The 15,996-nt window shown below is 37.6% G+C and overlaps 1 protein-coding gene across 4 annotated transcripts in view; it reads left to right on the top strand.

Annotated features, from left to right (window-relative positions):
* Nucleotides 1-15,996, top strand: part of CTNNA3 (catenin alpha 3) — a 502,927-nt gene that overhangs the window by 250,507 nt on the left and 236,424 nt on the right. The gene's annotated exons all lie outside the window — the stretch shown is intronic.

The raw sequence follows: 15,996 nt of genomic DNA, 5'->3' as shown, positions 1-15,996 counted from the left end.
TCTTGTATTTATATGATATCCCAAACACTTGTATATATACCTTTTTGTATGTGGTTGGATTTAACGTAACACTAAATTAATGGGGACTAATCTTTTGGGGACCATCTGAAAAAGCTTTGCACATGAGCAGAAACATCATACCTGGGGTCATTTTTACGTGTTGCTTTTGTATTAGGTAGCTCGTTCTGCTGAACTATGGCAAAGATTATTTTTGCACACTTTACCATTGTAAACTATGTGAATGGTTCTTATTGACCTGTGCTGTACAGGTAAAGAGAGAAAAAGTCATATGACAATTCAGTGAATTGGAAGTCTGGGAAACAGAGAGTAATACAAATATTTTGTATTTTTAAATGATTTTTCGGTATTGTTTGGAGTAGCTGAGCGGGGTGAAAGAAAATTAGTAATGACAACATACTAAAGAATTGACATTTTTTCATTTAAATCTTTCCTTTCGTATTTATTCTTTAAGAGCATTCCTTCTTGTTAAAGGCTTCCTCACACCAGTCTGCTCCTGGACTTCATTATAAAAGCAGTATATGTCCTATACAGAAATGGTAAACATATTTGCGTGGCATTAGCTTTTCTGTTGTTTAAAATTGAGAGGAAAAAGGAACGAAAGATAGTAAAAATACAATGTCATTTTAATGGTACATTAAAATTGTTTATCTATTCATATGTATTATAAATAATTGGTTACTGCATAAAGTAAGTATTTTTTATATGCTACTATTTACATTTTATAGTATACTCTTGCAGGCAATGTCATCAACACAACTCTAGCTACTATTATTGAGCAATGTAAAGCCATATTTTACTGGCTATACCATCAGTAAGAAATCTCTCTCAAAAACAGTTTTTCCCCATCTTGAAATCTTGTTTGAGCTTCAGATTGAAAATATATGTATATAGATTAGAATGAATGCTAAAACAATACTGTACACATTGTTTTGGTTATAAAGAACTTATATGCAAAAATAAACCCAAGGAAAACCTTCTAAGAATAGGGAGGAAAGTCTTATTTACATCATCAGAGCAGGAACTGACATGAGCTCATTAGTCTCTGCTTAAATTAAGCCTGTCCTATTGGTTTTCAGTGCTGGTCTCACTTGCTAGTGACAGAAGGTGAGAGGAGTATGAGGGATCTCTCATTTGTTGGTGTGCAAAGTTTTACTGCACTCAAACCCCCTCTGCTATGCTCCTGCTTATTTGACTGGACTTCTTCATACTTAAAATTGGAAACCTATTTAATGTCTTTTCCTGGCTCGGTGCTTTTATAAAATAATCGCTATTTAGCTTGGTTTCTTAGGAAAATGAGCTTTAAGTGATTTAAGTGATTACATTGCTGACTGTGGGTCCCCCCTTGATAATTTTTGAACTTTTGGCTGACTACAGCCAAATCTGTTTTGAGTGTTGAAGTCACTACAATAAAGACTTTAAAAAAAATAATCGGTTGTTGTTTGGAGAAGAGAGGTCCACGTTAAAGCTTCCGTGGAGCATAAAGCACTTGTAACTACACATTAGCCATAAGGGGGTAGTCATCGGCCTGTTGGCCAGTCAGCATAGTTGGATTGGTGAATCGGCACATGCCTTACACCAGGCTTCCCATGCTGCCTGCTGCCACGTGGCCTGTTAGATGAACACGGCATGTGGGAGGGGGAGCCGACAGAATGGGATGGCTGTTAGGCATATAGTACAAATCCACTGGAAATCACATTGCATGGATATTCTGCTCATATTTCAAAAGCCTGCATAGTCTTACATGTTCTTCTAAGAAGAGCCAAGATGAGGTTTCCTAAGTATGAGTTGGTTTTACTCTCAATACATTTTGAATTTCATGTTGCATTACGTTGTCTCCTGTGAGCTCACTCATATCTTACTCTGTAACTTGTTGAATAAATGCTATAATAAGAAAAAAAATCTGAAAATAATTTGTGAGAAGCATTAGTGTAATTCTTAATATACTAATGAGTATTAATGGGGGATTAATAGATGAGTCTTGAGGACATTCTAGAAACTTCACAAAATCCGTTTACTCTTCAAGGTGTTCAGCATTGCTATTGTTATGGTGAATTGGTTTGCCTTCAGTAAACAAGAAATCCTTGTACGTTAACTGTTGCAACGTCAGTATGTTCTTAGTACACCAGTCGGCTATGTTATAATCTCAAAGGTAAGAATGTTGATTTGAGAGCACACTTAATCTAGAGGAGTGTGCTTCTTTCCTTCTTTTACATACTCTCAATCTTCTCATATTACCTTAAATTAAGCAAGTGAGCAACAGACACCCACCCACCCCCTCCTCCACCTCAGGAAGATGAAAGTACCATTGTGAAGCTTGGCCACGTTCCTTCCACCACTAGGTAAATTCTTTGATGCAGGGTACAGCTTTTTGCTTGGGGGGGCGGGTAGGAGAAAGAGAGGGAGAGTGAGTGTACTTAGGGTACTCTTTGCAGTGTTACCTAACTTCAGTGGCTTTCAGGGATACAGGACTTCTAAAACCTGATATCCTACTTAATTCCCACCTCTAATGTCACTTTAGAGGTGTATCTGAGACCCTTTGCAGTATGCAAAAATGACAGTGCTGCATCTAGAATGACTTCAAAGAGGCAGAGTTCATGAGATGCCCTCAAGAAGCATTTTGGGTGACAGTAAACTTCTGCTGGGTTCTCCCTGAAGTCTCCCAACAAGATCAAGATCACCAAATTTGGAGGGCTCAGTCGACTTCTTCACAGAGGATATGCAGGGGCTGGGGCTACTGTCGTGGTCATTGCATGTCTCCCAGATGGGGGGTGAAGGCAGGACACTAAACTTGGGTTGTCTTTATTCACATGTGACTATCTTAAGGCAGTGGAATGGCCCCAAACTAGGTGCAGTGAGATTTTCTGCAGTCTCTGTGACGAGGGGATGCAGGTTCACTTCTGGAGGGGAAAGCCTTACACAAAAGACCTCCAATGTGGGCTCTGGCTCTTAAAAGATATACAAAGACTGTGTACAGGGAATCGGTAATCGGAGGAATTCAGGGACAAAGAAAGCTTGGGGAGAAAATGAAAACAGAGAATTGTGATTTCATGGCAGATGAAATTAAGGTAGCAAAAGAGAGGCCATGCTAAATGTAATCAGGCATTGATTCCCTGTGGGGGATGACAGAATAAGCAATGCTGCTGGGACTGTGTGCCAGGTACATTCATAGCCAAAGTACGCGTACAGCTGTTGTTCTGAGATAGCATTTCTCTGTAATGTGCCGTTTTGTTTTATTCCTGTGAGTGGTGAAGCGATAGCTAGTTTATTTGAAATCCATCAATGTAGAATGTATTGCAAACAAAGGCTGTGCATGCTATCGTGTTATAGTTCTCCCCATTTTTATAGTCTCTCTCCATTAATATGTACACCCTCCTTCAGGTTGTTCAGTTGAGGGACTGTACATGAGTGACTTGTGGAGTACACCAGGCTTTGCTCTGAGTAATAAGCAAGATTAACTTAATTGTATAGAAAAACATGTTATTTTTGCTGGTTTAGAATGAACTAGCTCAGGTCTTAAGGGAAATGTACTGTTGTATCTTGTTGGATACAAATAAAAATGTATGTACTGATGACTGGCTAGTGCGGTTTTCTGCCGCTTCCTGAGCACTGAGTGCCTGTCTTCAAGTATCCTCAGTTCAGCTCTGAGGAAATGGCTTTTGCCCACCTGTGTTCCTACAGCTGTTGTTGGAGACGCAGTTGGAGGTGCTCTCTGAGAAGACTAGTCCATCACCAGGACAGTCAGGACCTTCTTCTGTCTCAAAGACTTCATATCTGAAACAGCCGAAGAGCCAAACTTACAACAGGCAAAGTAAAATTCTAAGCTGGGAATTTTGTCTTTAAAAAACAGAATGTAGTGTCAGGCTGATTCTGAGGAGTAGGAGAAATAATTTGCTGAATTTTTATCATGTATTTTCATTCCACATTTTTAACTGTAATTAAAGTCCAAGATCTTCAGCTTATTCTGCTGGAAAAAAATAACAAAAGGAGCAATGAAAACGAAGGAGATGAAAATATCAATGTATTTGCATACACAGCAACACAGTTTCTCTCATTCATTCTTTGGATAGGTTAAATCTAACCTTCTAGGCCAGGTGCTCTATTTTAAGCTACACTGATCAGGGTAATGTCTGTAGAAAATACTACAAGATATGTTGTAGAGATTTTACTTATAACAACAAAAAGAAAATGAGCATTAGATTAGTTCTTTGAATAAAATTATACCAAACCTCTCCCAGTTTTTTTTCCAAGTATAACAGCGAAATATTATTAAAATTCACACATCTAATTGATATTGCTAAAATTTTTAGTTTAGACCTGGTCTAGTTCATAACACAGGCTTTTCTTTGGCTAAAAACAATGCTTGTTTCTCTAAACTAATGATAGGCAGTGAGGGAGATTTAAAGCAAATGGATTTATGATAGCAAATAAAATTAGAATTAGCTTTGTGAGGAGAATTTAAGAGCTATACAAAGCATCAACCTCTGTCCTGTTTACTCATCCTTGGCTTTTTATCGGGTAAACATTATTCGGTGCTTTCAGTGAGTTAGTATATGATTTCAGTTGCCGTATTCTTTCTTGGCTAGTGTTACACACTGTACCTGTAGTTTAATTAAGTTAAATTATCTCTAAGTTTCATAATATGTGTATCTGCCAATGAATATACAGCCACAAGGGAAGGTTTTATCTGTAAATCTGAGAAAGGCTTTTTTGTGCAGAAATCTGTCTTGGAAACTAATGGTAAAAACCCCCAAAGTCTCTGCCCCAGTTCCTGAAGCGCGCGCGCACACACACACACACACACACACACACCCGGTGCTTCCTGAGCTGTTCCTCAACACTATTTTTCCTTATTCCTCTCCTTTCTGGTGTTTATGCCTTTTATTAAAACCATTTCCCCAAGGTGCCACCAGTGGGGCTGAGGGGTTCAGCTGTGTCTGGCTGCAGAGCTCCAGAACCTTCCGGAACCTTCCGGAACCTGCTGGAACCAGCTGCATGCAGCATAGGGCAGCCCCAGCCTCCTCTCACAGAGACCTCTCAGCCCGGCTTCCAGTGCCTGCGCATGGGCCCCCAAACACTTTTAAATGGCATTCCCAGCAGTAAGGATTATTTTGCCCACAGAATACATCCAACAAAACACTTTGGTTTGAAATTGCAGTTTCAACACTCTGAAAAATTCCAACTTTAAATCGTTATTCTTGTTCTGAAAAGGGACTTTGAGGTAAGAAAATGTTGACGAAGACTGGAAATGTGGACATTTTATTGTAACGTTTCTGATTGGAACAGAAAGCTTTTTACCTTTTGAAATTAAAAGAGTATTTCACTTTGCATAACTGACCTGAGCCAGGCTGAGGCAAATAGTGTGGAAGGAGGGAGGCATCAGCTTCTTTGGCTCAAAAGTCACCTCCTGTCACGTATCCGTAGATAGCCAGCTCTCTCTCATGCAGCATACAGGTTTTCTTGTGTGGTTTTATTATTGTGAGGGAGATGCATAGGTCTCTATGGAATCCCAGCTATAGTTCCAGTTATTAAATGCACTGGGAAGAAAATAAAATGTTATGCTTTTTTGTGTTCTAGTTCAAACAGAACTCTTCATATTGTTGGAGTACAATGAAGTCTTCCCATTTGGCTTGAACTGCTGAAAGAGAATATGCTGCTACGATTTTTACGTAGGGAAAGTCTGGATTTTTTGGTAACATTTCTCTAAGACTGCCCTTTTCGTTTGAAAATTATTCAAGCAAGAAATCCCAGTTTTCATTTTGTTGTTACTTTAGAAGTATTTTGGAGTTTTTGAAATGAGAAAAAAACTCAGAAAAAAAATGTAATCTAAATCAAATATATATTTCTATTTAAAAAATATTTTTTGAAAATAGATGTTTTCGTTTCAAAATATTTCAAAACTTTCTTGTAAAAAAATATTCATATTCAGTTCTACTTCTATTTAAACAAGTGGTAGTATAACTGCTGCCTTCCGTGGCCGCAGCATTATGTCTTCTACTATTTTCTATCAAATCTTTGAAATAGTTTTTGCATGTTTATATGTTTTCATCTGGGTTTGCTGATAGCTAAACAATTTCCAGTGTTTTAATTTAGTGCCCAGGGTAGTTATAAAAAGTTTGCTTGACTCAGGGGGACGTGCCTTTTATGTTTCTTTGCAAAAATGAAATACGGAAAATGCTGAAGCCTTTAATTTGCAATTATGCAGTGAAAGAAATTTTTATAATGACATCATCAAGCCCATCTAAAAATAAAGGGATGTCTGCTTCTTGGACACCAAGAGTGTAATTCATGTTGCTTAATTTTCAGTATCTCCAGTGTAGTGACCTACACCTAACCTGGCTGTCTAGGTTCCCATCACAGTGCTGGGAGGCTGAGTCAGTACAGTCAATGGAGTCTGCAGTCTGACCAAATATAAATGCCAAATTTAGGCTGAGTTTAATTCCGTTGTCTGGGTTGATTCTATCTCCACTGGCACAGTAAGGGTTCAGAGCAGCTCATTTAGGTGTAGATATCAGTACTTACAGTACTGATACCGAAAGTCAGATGATTTGAACTGAGTAAGGAAGGTGATTTTTCTGTATTGCAATGTGTGAATTTTCTCATTGTTGGCATTGCCAAGCATTGACGAACCAATAGACCCAGGTATTAAAAACAGATTACTTGAAATTTAAAGTAGCAAACAATTGATACGCTAGGGTCTTTCAAATATTGACTAACAATAACTAGAAAATAGATCGTACTTTTAATTTAATCTGTTAATTTATACTGTTAAAGATCAATGAGCTTCATCAAAATATAAGAGGTTGGAATAGAATTCAGAAGATAGCTAACCTTCAAGATCAGAAGCATAAATTCCTATACATATACTTCCTCCCTCCAACCCACCAGCTGTCAGATGCTGTATTGTCACCATAATGCAAACAGTAAATTCTGAGATCTCATAAACTAGCTGGAAAGTAGGTGTGAGTTGTTTGAGACTATCCTAAACAAGATAGGTTGTTTTAGAAAGATGAATTTGCAGTTCTGAATGTGATGCTAGGTGTCCAGCCAGCATTTATTCCACTTCTAGTTTACATTCTATGCAGCTTTTAAGCCATTCAAAGGGAATTGATATTTTTAAGATCTATGACTATACCAGTCAGCTAGGCCCATTTGAGCGTAAATCCCAATCACTACACAAATCATTTTAAAGTAAAAAGAAAACATATAAATTTAAGTTTTGTGGTGGTCAAGTGCAAAATTGTGAAAGCTTGGGGTTTTTTCTTCATCCAAATTGGAATGGCTATGAACCTAATCAAAATACTCTGTGGGGGAAAATGAATACCAGGTTAGAAACAGAACAAATAAAATAAATAACCACTGTGTAGCACTATAAGATTTGTGGCCTAAAGGCTGAGAAAATTAAAGGGAATTTGGCTGTTATAAAGGTACTGTATCATAGTGAAGTGTAACGTAATTGTAATGTTAAGTCTGTTTTGTAGGACAATAAAAAAGACCTGAAAAAGGATTTTTTTAAAAAACCTATCCCATGTGACTTTGCAAGTAAACCATACAAATATTTCTCATTCTTAGTAATTACTTACTTTAAGCAAATCTGCTTGACATTCACACCAGTAAATTCCCATTAAGCATATATCAATACTAAATTAGGCCCTGTATTTCCTGGCAATCTGAACAGCTTGAAGGTGCTTGTTTTTGTATTTTATTTGTATAGCTATTGCTTCAGAAGTAATTGATTTTAGGTGTCTGAGAATCTTTTTTTTTCTTTTTTTCTCCATGCTGAAGCCAGTCAAAATCTTGTCCAGAGATATTTCTCTGTACTTTGCAAATAATTGTGTTCCTGTAATGGTGATAAACAGTATTTCATGTGCATGTCTCATAAAAAGAATACAGAAGCAAAGTATGAATAGTATCAAGACACTGCCTTTCACATTATATGAGAAGCTACATTATAGGATTGTCCTGCTGAATTATTAACAAAGGCTTGGCTGGTCATAAACATTTCACAACTGCAAAGTACACTTTGCAAACTGGATAATGCTAACAGCCTCTTAGTCCAGAGTATTTATCATGACTAAATGCATTAAAAGTTGGCTTATTATCTCCGTGATTGTACTCCTATGTGGCAAAGCTACTCTGTGGAATAGCGAAGCCAGAAAGGCATGTAGGAGGACAATCCCTGTTGTCAGACCTGTAAAGCAGCTGTGGATATTTTTTCTACAGTTTTGATGTGACAGCAGGTTATACAGCCTCAATGTTCAGCTTCTTCCCTGGAAAACAAAGACATGACAGTTTTTGGCTCCATTTCTGGATCTCCATGGCCACTTACGACTTCTGACGTTTAGTAAGCCACAATACACTGGAGTTGCAATCCCAAGTTTTGGTCTCGGCATAATGGATTTGCAGTCTTTTTTTGTCCTGCCAGGTTATCTGTAGTGGGAGAGGAGATGTCATTGTACATTGTATACATTGTACTGTATCCCACCTGTTGAAATGTTTTCAGTTGGGGGGGGGGGGGGGGAGGGTATTGACTTGACAATATGATTAATAGATTTTTTTTTTACTGCTCAGCTTTTTTGTAGATGTAGCTTGAATCCTCAAGTTATTAGTGACTTGAAAGTGCCTAGTCTGTGAAAGCTCACCATTGGTCCACGTATAGCAATGATCATAGTTTGGACTGTTCAAAAGATTGATTCATAAATCCAGCAAAATCTGGATGGATTAGCTGTTGTGGTAGCTAATAGGTATGCACAAGTGGCTGCTGCCTCAGTCCTGGGCTGGATGTTTTCTAGCTCTTCCATCCTGTCATCTTTCGGACTTCATGTGATTTTATACTTAATGCATCCTGCGTTAACAGTTCTTATCGGTCACTCTAAGACAAAAAGTACTTCGCTATTCTCTTTCTGTCCTCAGACAGCTTTCATATTGATGGTATATTTCCAGGGTACCATTGATTCCTAAACCCTGTAAGAACTGAAGGGCTTTAAGGCTTCATGACATTGTTCTCTTTTCCCCAACAGACTAATTGGAGACCTCTGCACACCCCCCTCCAACCGTCTGTTTGTTGTCTGTGGGTGCTATGTGCACTGGTCCTGCTTGTTCCTTGCAGGCTGGAGGGTGGTGCTAGGGCAGCCTCCTGGGTACAGGCTCATGGGGAATTGCCCCATAATGGCTAATAAACCTCCTCTGTGCATTGCCACTGCGTAGGGAGAAGTTGCAAGGACAGCAAGACAGTTTGTCCTTTGCTCTGCTCTGGGAAGCACATGCATCCTTTCCCTTTTATGAGAGGTAGGTCTTGGCATCGCGCACATTTTCACAATGGAGATTCACCACTGCTCTCTAGAAGCACTGGAACAGCAGCACCTGAGAATGTAAGCGGTAAGGAAAAGAGCTTCTGGGGTTAAGTTGTATGTCCTTAGAAAATAGGAGAAAAACATCAAAACATGCAGCTGTGTTTGGTCTGCTGAAAAAAGGGTAGATAATTGCAGTCAGAAGGGTAGTGCTTACTTCTATTTACTGGCATCCTTCTTTATTATCTTTACCCCAAAGCTAAGGACTGTGTGGATGTGTAAAATCCATTAATTTCTTTCTGAGAGTTATTTCCTAATGTGAGAGAAGAAATCGTGAATGGTATCTTGCTGTGCTCTGACCTGCCTTTTGACTGTAGTTTCATAGCTAAACAAGGAATGGTTCATCCAAAACACTCTGAACTGTCATTTTAGAAAACTTAAGAGTTATCCATCCCTGAATCCATGGAACAAAACAATAACAGAAGGTACTTTTCACTACTGCTTGTTTAATGATGACCAAGACAGACAGGGATGGCACAGCTCATAAGGTTATGTGATGTACACTGTTCCAAAGACATTGAAACAACTTGCAGAGACTCGTTCAACCTGGAAGTGATAAATTTAAGCTTTTGCTATGATCTTTACTTTGTGTCTTAGTTTGTAAAGTGCAGCAGTACTCCAGCCAACTCAGATTCTTTCTGTAGCCCCAACTCTATAATATTTGCAGAATATGCTTCTGGAATTTATAGGGGTTAGTTCAGGAAAATATATCTAAATTGTGGGTCCTTGTTAGGATGAGTAATGAAAAAATTATTTCATTCGTCTAATGCCACACAGAGGTAAGATCCAGGTTAAGCAGAATAAATGCATTTTAATTTTCTAGTTTGCATGACCTGCAAATTATTTTGTTCTCAACAGTGAGTTCATTCCTATCACAATTAACCTGCTCTTACTTTCCAGTTGCCTGGTATCCATAAGCTGTAAAAAGACATCTCTACAACTCTGGTTTGGTTTTGGTTGTTGTTGTGTTGGTTTTTTGTTGGGCTGTTTTTTTGCTTTGAAACTTTTTATTGCTCCCAGGAAATACGAAAGGTTTCTACTAATTGTTGCCCTAGATGGATTTTTGACTGAAAAAAAAACCCAAGGAGCTTGGGATTCCCTTCTTGTTAACCTTTTCTGGAGATGATGGAAGGTACTTTTCCATTACTCAGCAAGTCAGACTGGCTAAAGTAGAAGTTGGACTCCTCTGCTTTTATGAAGAGGGAAATGATTGTAAGATTAAGACATAACTTTGTAATCACAAAAGTAGGGAAATTAAAAGGCGAAGTGGTTCAGCTTTTGGTAAATTGAGGCTGTCCGTTCAGTTTCCCATGTATGCCTCTTCAGTTTAAGATTGTTAGCTGAATAATGGCAGAGTTTTATTTGATATTGTATTTCATTTTCTTTACAGCAGTAAGGTACAGGAACAACTGCTGTCAGTGGATACTGAGTTTGTATGGTGAAATCCTGACTTGCATTGGGAGTCTTGTGGCAGGAAACAAAGATTACCCCATTTTCTGCACTGTTGGTTACCCCATATATGTATTCACTCGTGCTTTCAAGTATGACCACTTTGAGTTAAAGGTTGCTTTTTTTTAGTTTGATTTTCTATCCCTGCTTTGCTATTGGCCTGAAGGTGGCAATGGCCAAGTAACTTCACCGTTGTATGCCTCAATTTTCTCATTGGAGAGTAAGGGAAGAGGACTTGCTTTCTTTACAAAACACTTTGAGAAAAGCTCAGTGTAAGAGTTAATTATTGCTACTATATTTTATAGTGCTGCAATGGTACTCATTACAATATGAATGATATATTACATTAGACTGATTGTATTAAAATAATAATGAAGTATAAATACTGATTGTGTCCCCCAAGTCACAGAAGACCTTCTGGCTATAGATCTGATTCTTTTGCAGGAAGAGTAAAACAAAGCAACAAAGTAGTGTATCCGTGGCTGAGCTGCAAGTGTCTCTCAGGAGTGTCTCTGTACACATTTTGTAAACTGCGGGCTGGTAGCTTTCTATTCTGGGTTCACTGAGAAGTCTAGGGCATGGCTTTTTAGGTCTGTCAGATGATGAGTTTTTAAAATTGTCTCATTTCTGTGTTTAAAAGCATCAGAAGACGTAGTTGGAGAAAAAGCTACCAATGATCTCATGCTGCTGAGCATCTAGTTACTGTGATTATGCTCAAGTTGATTATTTGCTTTGGAGGTTATGAGTGAAGCAGGAGCAAGGCAGATAATAAGATTTTAATCTTTTCTGTGTTTACATACGCTTTAACTAGAGTGGGTTTTAACAGCAATGTTAAAATTGTATGTGTGTCTCCCTCCTGCATTACTGAGGTGGCTTGCTGTACAACTGAGCTTAATCTTTTGATTGTAAACTTCATAGCTAAAGTGGTCTGCCTCTGTATTAGACTAAGCTGCCTTAAATTTTCAGCTTTTGTGCCTATTACAGCTGGGGCAGTTACGTAGCAGGTGGTATCTGTATTTTTTGTTATCTCTGAACAAGCTTATGTTGTGTGAATTTGTATCTCAAAGAGGGGTTTCTCCTTGAGTAATAGCATGCCACTTAACATCCTTGAATAGTTTTCTCATTGTAAGGAATGGTCTAGTCAAAATCAAGCAGTTCATAGGATTGCCTCTGAATATCAAAGTACCATGTTTTTTGACTTTTTTCCTTTTAAAATGTCTTTCTTTTAAACTAATGACGCAAAATTGTCTATAACAGAAATATGCTTGAAAAAGCATTGACATCTTTAAAATGGGATTAGCAATTGCTTTAGAAAATGCAAGGAATTCACATAGGAATTCAGTTATGAATTCACTTCCTGTGGATTTTAGGTGATGTGGGGTGTTTTTTTCCAGCAAACTAATGAATTTTTTTTAACCTTAAGTATATATCAAGGAAAGCATTTTATAGGGCAGATACCATTATATATAGACATGTGCTCACCTACATGGATGTATGAAGAGGTAAACTTTACTGGAAGTAAAAAGCATCTTAATAAAGTATCCTAACGGCATTCATTGTGATTCAGCAGCGCCTTATACGTATGTGGTTAACATGGGCAACCTAGCCTCTTTTCATTGGGCTTTTTTAGTTCTTTTCTACTATCTGTCCATTTAGGTCCATGGAAATGGATCCTATTGACTTTATTTCAGGCCTTAAAGCATATGCTCATTTTAAGGGCCTATTTTTATCATGCTTCAGTGAAAAAGATGGAATTATTCCTATGATAAAACCTCTCTACTGAATAAAGTTCATAATTAGAGCTATAGTGAAAAATAGTTCCAGTTCCAAGTTCTTGTTTCATATTGTCTGGGTAGAATTATGTTTTAGTTAGATGCCCAGAAGACTGTTTATTTAAAAAATGCAGTCTTTCAGGGTTAGATGTCATTGTATTCTGAAGTTTCAGCTAGGATAAAAAGCATTATAATACAGCATCATTTTTTTGACAGAATCATTTACCTGTTTTAATTTTCATTAAAAAATTGAAGTTAAATCACTGTATATAAAATAATGAAGCAAAGGCAAAAGTGGGAGTCGTACCTCTTAAATGAGTTCACATCAGATGAGAAGAAATACATAAGGCAGGAACAACAAGAACCACAGTTACATTTTGTATATGAAATGTAGCTATCATAACAAACAGTTTTTGCCCTTATATGATCATGCCAAAATTGGAGCTCTGTGTGTGTATGTAATTTTTTTTTTTTTTAACCAAACATGTAATGATCAGAAATCAGGAACAGTGCCCATGTTAGAAAACTTTTAAATCACACACTGATTGACAGTTTCAACAAACAAGCCGAATGATAAATGAGTATGAGCAGAACTTGAATTGCTCCTTCACCAGCAACTTTCATTGGTTTCCTTTAATATACGGTTCTTTAATAAACCATACAAATTTGGCAGGTCTTTGATGTAGAAGCACTACAATATGATTGAGTCCTGGGAACACTTACGTAAAAAAAAAGGCGGGGGGGGGCGGGGAAGGGAGAGCAAGGGAAGAGAACATGGCCAATTTCAACTTCAGCATGCACAGTAAGCACAACACTTTTCATGACCACTGCAAAAACATAATGCCAAAAGTGGCAGCTCTTCAGATTAAGATATAGCTACAATATTATCTGTTGTCTGAAATGACATTTGTTGTTGTTATTATTATAACTTCCTCCTTTTAGTTTAGGCTAAAAAAAGAATGCAGAGATGGTGCCATCCAGGCAGGTTTTTTCCTTTATGGAGTACAAGAGCTGGCTGGTGCCTTTCCTGAATTGCAGTCTGCATCTCTTTGACTGTTCAGCTACTTTGCTGCTTGCCCTTCTCCCAGTTATTTTTAAGATGTAAAATAAGAAGAAACACCTCAGTTACTCCTGAATGGCACACTGAACTTAGTTCAAAATGTTCCTTTTTAAGAGCTACTTTGTAATGCATGTAGATTTAACATCTTTGCAGAAACAGCAAAAGTAAAAAGCATCTGATATGCTAGTGCTTGATTTGGAACAGAGGAATTAAAGTAAAAAAGAGAAAGAAACTAAAAAGGTAAGTTACGAGTGAACTCTCTCAAAATTATGTGGACTCCGTTTGAATATACCATATTAGAGGCCCAGAGCAAATACATAGTACCTATCAGTGAAGACTTTGAAACAGCTGCAGAAAGCTAAAATGGATGAACAATAATGGGAATGTAAATACAAACAAAATAAAGTTAAATCACAGTGACTTTAAACTACGATCATGCAGAAAAGCTTGCAAGAATTGCATGAAGAGAACCCTCTTAAATAAGTCTGGTCCAACAAGTCTTATGAGAGTCTGTAAGATGAGCCAGAAATGACTGAAATATTTTTCAGGAGTGCTCAGTGAGTTCAAATTCATCCATGTTCATTATGAAGGTGGTTGGTAGGATTCTTACTCCTACCTTTACAGTGGACATCAGAGGTCTTCCTTGTGAAGCACAGGTAAAAGAAATCACAGAAAACCTGACAGAATGAATAGCAATACATCTTCAAAACCATGTATTTTTCCTTCTACTAAAGATGATTGCCAAACTACTGGCTGTGGTGTGTAATCATGTGAAAAAGTACCTCTGTGCTAGAGTACTGCTACTGCTGTCTCTGTTTCTGCAACAACTTTCATGAAAACTTCTAGTGCCATATGATAAACAGCATCAAGGCAGTAGAGATGTTTATCTGAAGAGTTTTAGTGAGAATTTTGTTCGCTGGTAATCATGGATGTAAGGCACTAAACAGGTAAGCTAAATCTACTGCATAATGTTTTGTCTGACTAGACAGTTTGACCTTTTTCATGTGGTGGGGCTTCAAATCAAATCTCTATTTGCTCTTGCTCTCAGAGACGCCTATATTACCAAATGTTGAGACCAAATCTATTAATGCATATAAATGAGTTGTATCATAACCTCATCTGCTGTCACAGGAAGCTATTATTATTATTGTTGTGTAGGCTATTTTTATGATTGTCACATTTTCTTCCTGGGTTCAACAATCTGGCCCACTGGGTTTTGGCAGCCTGTCTGCTAAAGTCTGACATTACCCAGTCAAGTTTTCAAGGATCTAGAAGAGTCTGCTTGATACAGCTTGAACATATAAATGTTCTTTCCTACCAGCTAACATAAAAACACTTGCCGTGTAGCCTGTGAAACTGTTTTAATGTACAGTTATGAAGAAATATCCAACTGTGGTGTCGAAGCATAAATATTTCAGTGTAAACCTAGTACTTAGGGTACAGTCTTATTCATGATATTATTATAACATATTTGGTATATCTGTTAAGAAATGCTTTTCAAAGGTGTTGGAAGTTGTAGATGTACTGTTTTCTTGCCGAGTCTTTGTTGTTTCCAGATCAGTATTGTAACTCATATTTTACAATACAGTAAAGATGAACATTTCTTGAAAATCTCACAGCATTAACTACTGTGCAATAAAAGTTGATGAGAACAGTTTTATACCAGTACTCCATTACTGTTAATTATTATTACCTTCGTTGTACTTACTTGTTTCCAGCAGGGGCCTCATTGTATTTGATTGTGTCTAAACAAATGAGAAGGATTTTCAGAGCTTATAATATATACAGACGAATGTTAGAAAAACAGGATAATGGCATGTTTAATATGACAGCTGATTTTGTTTTAATAATACAGTATTGGCTCTTTGTTACATAAACTGCAACTACGCTTTGTCCATCAGGCTTGATAATACTCATCAGTCAAATTTTCTTGCCACAGTAGCACGGAATCTTTGGAAAGAAAGGACCGTGGTCCCGCAGACTGAAGCAGGATGATAATTCCACTTGTATATGAGGTGGCCCTTTCATATACAAGTGGCCAGATGAGTACACACCTTGGTGGTGTGCCCTGTAATAACACATTAATTAAGTGGCTAATACTGTCCACTCTTTGGCAGTTTGCTGCTGTCTTCCAGCTTGTCTGTTTTGTGTTTACCTGTGCCAGCTTCCAAATTACCTCCAGTGTGACATTTGAATTATTTTTTTTTTTTTTTAGATTGTATCCGTGGCTTGACTTTGCTTTTATTTCCTGGCAGACGCATTTCCCTGGCACTAGAAGTTATATTCCTTGATTTCAGATGTTTCCCACCCAAAGTGATTTTGTGAGAGTCTGGCACCACCCATATAT

This window comes from Accipiter gentilis, chromosome 9, assembly GCF_929443795.1.
Source record: "Accipiter gentilis chromosome 9, bAccGen1.1, whole genome shotgun sequence".
In the NCBI taxonomy this organism is placed as follows: Eukaryota; Metazoa; Chordata; class Aves; order Accipitriformes; family Accipitridae; genus Astur; species Astur gentilis.
This window is presented reverse-complemented; position numbering and strand designations above follow the sequence as displayed.